This window comes from Triticum urartu, unplaced genomic scaffold (assembly GCF_003073215.2).
Source record: "Triticum urartu cultivar G1812 unplaced genomic scaffold, Tu2.1 TuUngrouped_contig_8136, whole genome shotgun sequence".
Taxonomy (NCBI): domain Eukaryota; kingdom Viridiplantae; phylum Streptophyta; class Magnoliopsida; order Poales; family Poaceae; genus Triticum; species Triticum urartu.
This window is the reverse complement of record NW_024119053.1, coordinates 4,069-16,733: the sequence shown is the minus strand read 5'-3', so window position 1 is coordinate 16,733 and position 12,665 is coordinate 4,069. Positions and strand designations below refer to the sequence as shown.

Below are 12,665 nucleotides of genomic sequence, written 5' to 3'. Positions count from 1 at the left end.
AGCCCAGAATTCCAGCTGCCGGCATTCTCCCTCCTTATGAAAACCTTGTAAAATAAGAGAGAATAGCCATAAGTATTGTGACATAATGTGAAATAACAGCCCATAATGCAAGAAATATCAATATAAAAGCATGATGCAAAATGGATGTATCACTTGCGAGTACTTTGGATGAGTACTCACGGTTGCTTTTCTCCTCCTTTCCCCCCTTCCTTTACCCGATTGCTGCGACCAGATGCTGGAGTCCAGGAGCCAGACGCCACTGTCGATAATGACTGCTACTACTCATGAGGTTCCTACTACTACGTGCAGGCCGCTGACGACGACCAGGAGTAGTTTAGGAGGATCCCAGGCAGGAGGCATGCACCTCTTTCGATCTGTATCCCAGTTTGTGCTAGCCTTCTTAAGGCAAACTTGTTTAACTTATATCTGTACTCAGATATTGTTGCTTCCGCTGACTCGTCTATGATCAAGCTCTTGTATTCGAGCGCTCGAGGCCCCTGGCTTGTAATATGATGCTTGTATGACTTATTTTATTTGTAGAGTTGTGTTGTGATATCTTCCCGTGAGTTCCTGATCTTGATCGTACACGTTTGCATGTATGATTGAATCGGGGGCATCACAAGTTGGTATCAGAGCCGACTGCCTGTAGGAATCCCCCTTCCACACTCCTTAGCTGAAGTCGAGTCTAGACATTACAAAACTTTTACTAACGTGGTTGTGTGCCTTACGGGCCCACATCGCCATTTGGGTGGTATTTAGGATCTTTTACTCCTTGATCCTTACTCTGGTACTCTGAACTCTCTTCTACTCGGGTTAAACGATTTTACTAACTCTAACATTAGGATCCCGTGACTATGTTCACCCCAAAGTTGGATAAGCCCTAGTTATTCCTTAGACTAGTATATTGAACATTATCCACATTGTCATTTGACTCCTTTGAAACATCTTTGTTTTCAGATGGAACCCACGAGACAGGTCGTGCGCCACACGACGGCCATTGGTGCCTTAGGATCACCTGCTATGTTGGTTGAGATGATGACCTATCTGGGTTATCGCTGGCACCCTGAGTACACTGTCTACGAGGAGTACCAGGACTTTAACCAGGAGTAGTATCGTGCCATCGTCCACCTCTACTCTCGGGAGTATGACTCCACTACCGTGCTGCACACTGCTCATGGTGTTGGAGTGACTATCAATATGGCGGTCCACGATGCTGCTTATGCTGCTCTAACACGTCTTCGTGGAGAGTATCGGGAGTTGGACACCTCCCCTTTCAGGCACATTTCTATCGCATCCGATGTTGGTGCGGAGGGATACTACACTGCTGCCTACTCCACTATCACCCGAGAGCCCTTCTACCATCAGAACCTAGTTCTGCATGCTGATGGGCTAGATACAGCTAACCAAGCTCTTCGCCACGAATTGTACACCACCCGTCAGCACCTGTACCGTGCTTTGACGATGTTGCACCCCTCTGTCCGATCTAGTGATCTGTCGTGTTATGTGATCTACCCTGCCAGGACCGTGATGCCCCAGGGTGTCAGCTGGCCAGATGTGGGAGGCTACTCTCCCGCACTTGGTCCTCTTCTGCCACCTATGCATCGGGTTCCGCACCAGAGTATCCGCGGACCCCAGGCTACTCACGTGGAGGACTTCCCCTCGCATCACTACCAGCTATCAGGCTACACCTACCTCCACAGTTCCTCCTGGGACTGATGTAGGCTTGCTTGCTAGTGTTAGTTGCATTCACCTCGAGCCTGCATGCCGCCTATGATGTTCTTAGTCTGTGTACCGAACTCTATGCATGAACCCCTTTTATAAGATATGCCAACTACTATGTAGTATCTATCGTGTTCCTTTCATTATGCATGTTTCATCATGAATGATTCTTGTCCTTGCAAATTTCTCAATGCTGAACTACCCCTGTTATATATTAGCAGGATGGTTAGACCAGGTGGTCGTGGTCGTGGTGGCCATGCCCCACCACCGCCTAAGTACATGGCTGGTATGATCCAACAGCTCGAGATGAATCGCGAGTTCATGGAGAATATTATGGCTCAGTTTCCTCGCCCCAATATGAATCAGCAGCCATCCCAAGTGACTCTGCATGATTTCATGCGTCTCAACCCAACTGTGTACCGCAGCTCAACTCAGCCTCTGGACGCTGATGACTGGCTCCGTGACATCACCTATGAGATGGAGTCTGCTGATGTAGCTCCTGCCAGCTATGTCACCTTTGCTTCCTTCTTCCTGAAAGGACCCGCTGCTCAATGGTGGGACAGCCACAGGCGTACTCTACCAGTTGAAACAATCATCACCTGGCCAGACTTCCAAGCTGCTTTCCGTGCCCGCTTCATTCCTCAGGGAGTCATGGACCGGAAGAAGCATGAGTTCCGCAACCTCACACAGGGCAACAAAACCGTGGAAGCTTATCAGTGGGAGTTTCTGGACTTGTCCCGCTATGCTGAAGAAGACATTGCAACTGATGCACGCAGACAGGAGAAGTTCCATGATGGCCTTCAAGCTGACATCAAGCTCGCACTTCTAGTGCATGACTTTGCTGATTCCGTCACCTTGGTGAACAAGGCCATCAATGCCGAATCTTGTCTGCAGGAACACCAGAGCTCTCATAGGCGCAACCGTGACACATGCTCATCTTCGGGCCCGTCCTCACAGAAGCGTAGGATATGGATTCCCAACAGCATGTACCAGCCTACTGCACCTGCTCCAAGGTAGTCCTATGCTGCACCGCGTCTGCCTCCCCCACCAACTAGGTAGCCGAGACTTCCAGCTCCACCACCCCGAGCTCTTGTTCCCACTCCCAATAATGGTCTGTCCTACAAGTGTGGCCAACCAGGTCACCTTGCCAGGAACTGCTATCAGAATCCGAACCAGAATCAACCGGCCCTTCCCACAGCTAGGCGTGGAAACAACCAGCCATGCAACAACTATGCCAAGTCTTATGGTCGTGTTCATGCCAACCACGTTGATCTCAATGAAGTTCTAGACCAGCCTGCTACCATGATGGGTACACTCCTCGTAAATTCAGCACCAGCATCTGTTTTATTTGATACAGGTGCATCGCATTCATTCATGTCAGAAGATTTTGCATGCTTGCACGACATTAAATGTGAGGACATGAACACTTCTCTATAAGTACACACTCCCGCAGGCCAATGTCGGACCTCCATGATTTGCAACGACGTCCCCGTTGAAATCAAAGGACTGGAATTCCTTGTCTCTCCCATCGTACTGAAGTCGTGTAGCATTGATCTCATTCTAGGAATGGATTGGTTGAAAGCGCATAATGCTTCTATAGTTTGTGCCACTAAGACCGTCCATCTGCAACACCCTTCGGATGAAATAATTACTTACCAAGCTCATCTAGTTCAGAACGCCGAGGCGCGGCTTTATGCCTTGAATGTGTTGAATGTTACACCACTCGAGGGCATTGAAAACATTCCCGTCGTTCATGAATTCCAAGATGTCTTTCCGGAAGAACTTCCATGGATTCCCCCTGCTAGAGCTGTCGAATTCATTATCGACTTGAAACTAGGCACCACTCCAATAGCCAAACGACCCTACAAGATGCCGCCGCATGAACTCATTGAGCTTAAGGAGGAAATCGACAAATCTCTTAGCAAAGGTTTCATTCACCCTAGTTGCTCTCCGTGGGGAGCACCTTCGCTCTTTGTTAAGAAGAAGGATGGGACGAACCGATCAGTCCAAGACTACCATCCTATTAACCAAGCCACTATTCCGAACAAATATCCCCTCCCTCGGATTAATGATCTTTATGATCAACTGGCTGGTTCATCAGTGTTCTCCAAACTCGACTTGAGGTTGGGTTACCACCAGATCCATGTTCGTGAAGAGGATATCCCAAAGACCGCCTTCGTGACTCGGTATGGATCATACGAGTACACCATCATGTCATTCGGCTTAACGAATGCTCCAACCACTTTCTCTCGTTTGATGAACTACATATTCATGGATTACCTCGACAAGTTCGTCGTGGTTTATCTGGATGATATCCTTGTATTTTCCAAGAACAAAGAAGAACATGCTAAACATCTTCGTCTTGTGCTGGAAAAGCTTCGAGAGCATCAACTCTACGCTAAGTATTTCAAGTGTGAATTCTGGCTCCCCGAAGTAACCTATCTTGGGCATGTCATCTCCAAGGATGGTATTGCCGTCAACCCTGAACGAGTTCAGGCTATTCTCGATTGGACTCCTCCGAAGAATGTCAAGCAAGTCCGAAGTTTTCTCGGTCTCACCAGCTATTGCCGTCGATTCGTCGAGAACTTCTCCAAGATCGCTAGGCCTCTGACTAATCTGTTGCATAAGGGTGTCAAGTTCCAATGGACACACAAGTGTCAGGAAAGTTTCCAGGCGCTCAAAGACAAGTTGACTTATGCCCTAGTGCTTGGTCCACCTGATACTAAGAAGGACTTTGTCATTTACTGTGATGCTTCCTGTGAAGGAGTAGGCTGTGTCCTAATGCAAGAGCGCAGAGTGATTTCTTATCCCTCTCGTCAACTGCGCCCTCACGAAGAAAACTACCCAGTTCACGACCTCGAGCTTGCTGCTGTCATTCATGCTCTGAAGCAGTGGTGACATTACCTTCTCGGTAATCGTTGCTAGATCTTCACCGACCACCAAAGTCTGAAGTATCTGTTTACTCAACCCGACTTGAACCTCCGTCAGCAAACATGGATGGAGACTGTTGCAGACTTTGACGTGGGTATATCCTATACCCCAGGAAAGGCTAATGTAATGGTTGAAGCCTTGAGCCGCAAGTCTTACTGCAACCACCTCCAGGTTCACAAAGTTCAGCCCTTGCTTGTAGAAGAATTTAGAAAGCTGAACCTTCATATTGTCCCCCCTGGAGCACTCGCTCCCCCTCCCCCCAGAGTTCCAAAAGATGAATCTTCGTGTTGTTACTAAGGGTTCTCTAAATACCCTGGCTATCGTACCAGATCTTGTATATGGTATAAAGACTATTCAAGGTTATGACTCTGGAGTCTAGAAGATTAAATGCCATCTCGCAGAAGAAAAGCCCTCAATCTTCACTATCGCCGATGATGGCAACTTGTACTTCAAAGGCCACCTAGTGGTACCATGTTCGAGGAAAAACCTGGATCAGACTAAAAAGGTTATGAAAGAAGCTCATGACACGCCTCTGTCCATCCATCCTGGTAGTACAAAGATGTACCAGGATATTCGTCAAAGATTCTGGTGGTCTAATATGAAACAAGACATTGCTCGTTATGTTGCTGAGTGTGACGTTTGCCGTCCTATCAAAGATGAACATCAAAGGCCTGCTGGAACTCCGCAACCTATCTCTATTCCTGAATGGAAATGGGACCATGTTGAAATGGACTTCGTCACTGGATTTCCCAAATCACAGAAAGGTAATGATGCTATTCTTGTCATCATTGACCGGCTGTCTAAAGTTGCACATTTTCTGGCGGTCAAAGAAAAAATCACTGCTAGTCAGCTTGCAACTCTCTACATGTCCAGGATTGTTTCACTTCACGGTATTCCACTGGTTATCAGTTCAGACCGTGGCAGCTTATTCAGTTCAAGATTTTGGGCCTATATTCTTGTCTGTCTGCCATGCTATACTATCGGGTCGTGATCACTCGGGAGGTGATCACGGCTATATGCTATATACTTTATACATATTACATGTCGGGACTAAAGTCGGGTCGGCTCGTTGAGTACCCGCAATTGATTCCGATGTTGGGGGCTGAAGGGGTAGGTGGTTCCACCCAGGTAGTGGTGGGCCTGGGTTCCCGACGGCCCCCGACTGTTACTTTGTGGCGGAGCGACAGGGCAGCTGGAGACCACCTAGGAGAGAGGTAGGCCTGTCCCTGGTCGGCGTTCGCGGTTACTTCAAAATAACAGGCTTAACGAGATCTGGGTATTTGATCTGAGTCTGGCTACTGGCCTATACGCACTAACCAACTACGCGGGAACTGTTATGGGCACTCGATGTCGTGGTATCAGCCGAAGCCTTCGTGATGTCAGCGACTGAGCGGCGCGCGCCGGATTGGACCGCGTAACGCAACTTCCTTTGTAATGGAGGTTGCTAGGTTTGCTCTCCGGCCGCCCACGCAACATGCATGTGTGCAATGGGTGATGTGCCCAGACACCTACGTGCATAGGATTTAGACCGGCATGCTAACCTCTCTGTTGTGCCTAGGTAGGGCTGCAACGTGTAGTTCCTTGTTTGCGAGTACTTCGGATGAGTACTCACGGTTGCTTTGCTCCTCCTTTTCCCCCTTCCTATACCCGATTGCTGCGACCAGATGTTGGAGTCCAGGAGCCAGACGCCACTGTCGATGACGACTGCTACTACTCGGGAGGTGCCTACTACTACGTGCGAGCCGCTGACGACGACCAGGAATAGTTTAGGAGGATCCCAGGCAGGAGGCATGCACATCTTTCGATCTGTATCCCAGTTTGCGCTTGCCTTCTTAAGGCAAACTTGTTTAACTTATGTCTGTACTCAGATATTGTTTCTTCCGCTGACTCGTCTATGATCGAGCTCTTGTATTCGAGCCCTCGAGGCCCCTGGCTTGTAATATGATGCGTGTATGACTTATTTTATTTGTAGAGTTGCGTTGTGATATCTTCCTGTGAGTCCCTGATCTTGGTTGTACACATTTGCATGTATGATTAGTGTATGATTGAATCGGGGGCGTCACACCTGTCCCATACCTGTGTAAATGGCTTCATTCCAGTAGCACATTTCTTGAACAATGTGAGCAGATGCTCGTATGTTCTGACACTATAGTCGCCCATGCGCACAAGCTCCATAGCATGCAAGAACATATTGAAATGCTTGTAACTAAATGCGTTCTATTAAGCATTGTCGCTATGTGGTACTGCGCCAGGTGAGGCGGTAGGATATCACGTGCATCCTTTGTCTATCTTTTTAGTATGTGCTTCTTTGGGAGTTCTATAACACATATAAAGTGTAGCACCTGCATCAAAAGCAGTGAGCTCTTATCAAAACATTCAACTGTAATATCCAACTTTTACCCATCCAGATAGAAGAAAGCAAGGTCTCACAGGCGCTCCTCAGAGCTTAGAGCTTCTCGGTCGTCGGATCGTTTCCTTGATGCTATTCTGGCCGTTGGACCTTGCTCCGGATCGATCTCGGCCACCGGATCGAAACCCGACGCTCTAGCGATGGATTAGCTCGTTTGGCTCGCGGCGTCACTCACTCGGTCTGTTCGACCCGTGCTCGCTGGCGTGCGGGGCCCTTTGTGTGTGTGCCGTGTCCGTCAGCGACCGTGTGTGCGGGCGTGGTCTGTGCGTCCAGTCGCGCGTGGGACGGCGGTAAATATCCCGTGCCACCGCACGAAATATCTCGCCCCCGTCGAGGGTGTTTTCATCTTTTCCTGTCGAGCCCGTGTGCGTGGTGGCCAGTGGTTGGCCCATGCGGCTATGTGGTGGGGGAGGGCGGCTGACTTGCCTCTCACTAGATGATGCCTCACACATTTGTTGCGTGAATATTTTGCAATATTTCAATGGGATTTTGGTTATATGAAACATAAATATTTGAAATAATATTTTTTGAAAGTATACAAAAATTAAACGTAATACCATAATATAATGAAATTTTACATGCATGCATGTTTGCATGCTGAAGTGAATTTTTAATATGCATAGTTGTATGTTGAGGTGGGACATTTTTTTATGCATGTTGAATGATAAGGTGACATGCTTACATGTTGAGAGAAATATATTAGTGAGGGCTAGCTATTTAGATACAGAAGATTCTCCCCCCGTCTTCCCTTCTCTCTGTCTCTCTGGATCTCGTCTCCTCTCGCCGCAGCCGACGCCCGTCCTCCTCTAGCCACGGCCGACACTCGTCCTCCTCTGTTCGACGCCGTTCTTCAGGTGGTTTTCCTCTATCTCACGCTCATCTCTTCTACTCCGCTCGTTTCTTACCGTCTTCCTGTTTCTCTGCTTGATTAGAAGTTTGGACGGTGCCGTGGCGTTGGGGTTGCCTTGCGGGTCGACCGGAGAGGGAGCGCACCGGTTGAGCTTCTGAGATGGCCGAGGTGATTCTGTTTGCTCCCTTGGTTGTTTCCCCTTTGTGATGTGTGTGTGATGATTAAGGGTTTGTTGTTCTTTAGGGATCTGTCTAGATCCGTTCTGATTTTGGTCTGCTCGTGCTCTTGGCTTTCGGTGTGTGTGGTCTCGAGGCGGTACAGCTGATTTGATTGCAGGTGATTCTTCCCTCTCACCTGGCCTCCTCATATTATTTCTGTAGGTCGTATGTGTGTTTCGGATCCATAAATACTGCAGTTTCTGTAGGTCGTATGTATGTTCATACGAGCTGCCGTTCTTCCATATGTGCTGCAGATGTAGTATGTGTTTTAGGTCCATGTATAGTACTGTAGGATCATATGTGCTGCAGATGTAGCCTCTGTTTTTAGGTCCTTGTGTAGTACTCCCTCCGTTTTTATTTAGTTCGCGTATTAGTTTTGGTCAAAGTCAAACTTTGTAAACTTTGATCAAATTTATTGACAAAAATATTGGCATATATAGTAACAAATCAATACTACTAGATTCATTGTTGAATGTACTTCCACATCATATAGATTTTGTTATGGTAAATATTTATATTCTTTTCTATAAACTTGGTCAAACATTAAAAAGTTCGACTTCGGTCAACTCTAATATGCAGAGTAAATAAAAACGGAGTGTTGGTGGGAACGACACCTAGGGGATCACAAGAATCCCTACTACGGTTGCGGGGCGCGGGATCGTCAGAAGAGCGGATCAAACAGATAGCACACGGTTCGTTTATTCAGGTTTGGGCCGCGAGGATGCGTAAAACCCTACTCCTGCTTTTAACCTGCTACAGAGGAGGCCCGTGAGCCCACTGTTCCATGCATCGTGCATGTCCCATGCATGATGTAGTATCTCATCGAGTCCCGAATGCATGGTCCAACCATCTCTTCAAACCAAAAGCTGCCTATATGGTCTATCATCATGGAGTCTGAAATACTTTTGGAAAGACAATTATGGTTAGTTTTCGGATAAGTACTCTCGAAAATCTACAAATAGGAGATGTTTTATTCTATTTTGATTACGTTTGGATAGACAATTTTTATTATTAATATCATCCTTTGTATCTAAATAAATCTAAGACGATCTACAATTAGAAGATTTTTTATTCTATTTTTATTACGTTTGGATAGACAATTATTATTATTAGTATCAGCCATCTAGACAATCTATAAATAGAAAAATATTCTGTTTTGATTATGTTTGGATAGACAATTATTATTATTAATATTATCCTTCGTATCTAAATAAATTTAAGACAATCTACAAATAGAAGATTTTTTATTTTGTTTTGATTACATTTGGATAGAAAATTATTATTAATAGTATATCAGGATAAATAGATTTGAAATACCATGTGATACATGTGGTAAACGATCCACATATATGGAATATATCTAGACATGTTTTAATGTTAGATACGTAGATACCTTCGTATCTTGATAAATCTAAGCCAATTTTTTGGGACGGAGGTAACATATAAAGAGAGGTCTCACACTCATGGGCAGAGCAACACGTAAAGCAAAGTTGGCTTCCTTACGCAACGATAACAAGGCAAGCTATCTCGCAAGCCTGTGTGCACTCAACAAGCAGCAGTCTCCACAATGCTGGCTTGCTGCTGCTTTGTGTCCCAGCTTCTCATCATAATAACGCTCATACACCTTGCCATGACCAAGAGCAAGGTCCGTAGTGGCACGTGCTCATCGGCGACGGTGCCGCTTCCACTTCCGCCGGACCCTGGTCGTGGCCACTGCTGGGTAGCCTGCCCGAGATGGTGCTCAATAAACCAGCATTCCGTTGGATCCATCGCGTGATGAAGGATATGGGCACCGACATCGCTTGCTTCCGCCTCGGCGGCGTCCACGTCGTCCCGATCACATGTCCCAAGATCGCAAGGGAGGTACTCAAGAAGCAGGACAAGAACTTCTTGTCCCGCCCACTCACCTTCGCCTCTGACGCCATCAGCTGCGGTTACAAGGACGCTGTGCTGTCGCCATTCGGTGACCAATGGATGAAGATGCGCAAGGTGCTCACCTCTGAGATCATCTGCCCCTCCCGCCACAAGTGGCTCCACGACAAGCGCGCCGATGAAGCTGACAACTTGACGCGCTACATCTACAACCTCACCGCCGGGGGGTCATCTTCAACGTTGGGACTAGCCAATGTCAATGTCAAGCACGTCACGCGGCACTACTGTGGCAACGTCATCCGTCGGCTTGTCTTCAGCCAACGGTACTTCGGGGAGCCTCAGCCGGACGGCGGGCCGGGGCCGATGGAGGTGGAGCACATGGACGCTTCCTTCACCCTCCTAGGGCTCCTCTTCTCGTTCTGTGTCAGCGACTACCTCCCGTGTCTACTTGGCCTAGACCTGGACGGCCACGAGAAAATTATTAAGGAGGCCAACACAAAAGTGGATAGACTGCACAACATGGTCACTGAAGAGCGTTGGAGGCAGTGGAACAACGGCGAGAGGCAGGATGGGGTCCAGGACTTCCTTGACGTTCTCATCACACTCTCTGACGGTGACGGCAAGCCGTTGCTCAGCATCGATGAGGTCAAAGCACAGTGCAAGGTAAGCAAAATATTAATTAATGAGAAATTTTAAGATGGTTCAAGGGCCTAGATTGAATTTAGTGACCAATTGCCTCATAGTCCTACAAGGTAATAGCTCACACTCTTAAATAGATCTTACACTGTATTTCGCAGGTGTTAGAAAAGGGAAACAATAGAATAATAAATTATGAATTAATAGTTTAAACCTATCATTATTGTATTTTTCTACCATTTGTATGTGATTTCAACTTAAACTGTATTTCAAATTCCAATTGTTCAATGTAATCTATCTTTATGCAAATATATAAATTGTATTAACTTACATTTATCTCCATGGAATACATGCAGGACATAATATTAGCGGCCATAGATAACCCATCAAACGCGGTGGAGTGGGCGCTGGCGGAGATGGTGAACAACCCAGAATTGCTGGCCAAAGCGGTGGAGGAGATGGATCAGGTGGTCGGTCACGAGCGACTGGTGCAAGAGTCGGACATCATGCAGCTCAACTATCTCAAGGCATGCATACGCGAGGCATTTCGCCTCCACCCAGCCGCTCCCTTCAATGTGCCGCACGTCGCAATTGCCGACACCATTGTTGCGGGCTACCGCGTGCCCAAGGGTTCATCCTCAGCCGGCTGGCCCTGGGCCGGAACCCAACCCTCTGGGAGGAACCGCTCCACTTCAAGCCAGAGCGCCATATGGGAGACACCATCAATGTGGTGCTTACCGAGAGAGAATTGCGATTCATCTCCTTCAGCACCGGACGGCGGGGATGCATCGCGGCATCACTAGGAACAACCATGAGTGTCATGCTCTTCGGCAGGCTCCTGCATGGCTTCACCTGGACCAAACCGGCTGGGGTGTCGGCTATCAATCTCAGCGAGTCCAAGCACGAACTCTTCATGGAGAAACCGCTAGTGCTACATGCTGAGCCACGTCTTGCAATGCACCTGTACCCTCTCATGGATCGTTGAGCAAATAACGAGTTATGAATCGCCGACATGGTGAATATGCTAGCTATTTTCTTGATGAATCTATACTTACTAATAAAAGAAGGCGATATTCTTATTTTCGTCCTGCTTTGTTTTGTTCCACTTCGATTGATTTTCACGTATGCTAGCTATTTTGGTCTTGTCCGTTTCATATACGAGCGAGTTGGTTTCTTTCATGTGTTGCTGGATCGTCCTAGGCTTGTCCAAAGAATTGGAACAGTACGTGCTAGCCAAACAACCACCCCGTCTACCCAGGCCCGGTCCTGAGATTTTGGGGGGCCTGGGTGAAACTAGAACATGGGGCCCTAACATTTCTAGACATGCATTCACTAGAGAAACGTCTAAAAAATCGTGTCATTGCGAGCGGTCTCATCTCAACGTCTTGGCCTCTTGACATTGCCGAAGGGGCCATAACACACGAGAAATCAAGCCTTGATTAGAAACAACTAAACATGGATGATCACACACGAGATCAAGTCAAATTACATTTACCATCAAGCAAGCCAAATTACGCTCACATGATCTAGTGGAGAATGGACCTAATGTTTGAAGTAGCAAAATTTGATAGCATGCGGAGAAAATTGTATCACATAAAATGTATAATTAGCAAGTTGACAACTAAAATCAATCTATACAAAATTATCAAGAAATTTAGATGTTGAGTATATCCAAGACTAGATAATGGTTACAAAGCAATTAGTTGTAACTTAGACCTAACATGGATTCAACTTTTCCAAACTGAACGAATTAGTACCTGATCCAAAGCAACGAAAACAAGAGACCAACCCCATGTGTTGCTTTCACCCGGTGCACGCCAGCGCTGGAAGCCCACTGTTGGCCGTGCGTGCTGTTCCTGGCTGTCTGCCATCACGCTAGGTTTTTTTTTGAGACAATGGGAAGCAGCCTGTCATTCATTCCTTAATTGTTCAGTACAAATAATTGCCTTGATTATTTCAGGAGGCTCATTTAACCAAGAGAATCCATAATCATGTTCTGCCGACCTGGCTAGAACATGGGCTACCTCAT

At 47.0% G+C, this 12,665-nt stretch overlaps 1 pseudogene; it reads left to right on the top strand.

The window, feature by feature from the left end:
• The first annotated feature begins 9,649 nt into the window (after positions 1–9,649).
• On the top strand, positions 9,650–11,621 carry LOC125531801 (annotated as a pseudogene).
• Positions 11,622–12,665: the final 1,044 nt, after the last annotated feature.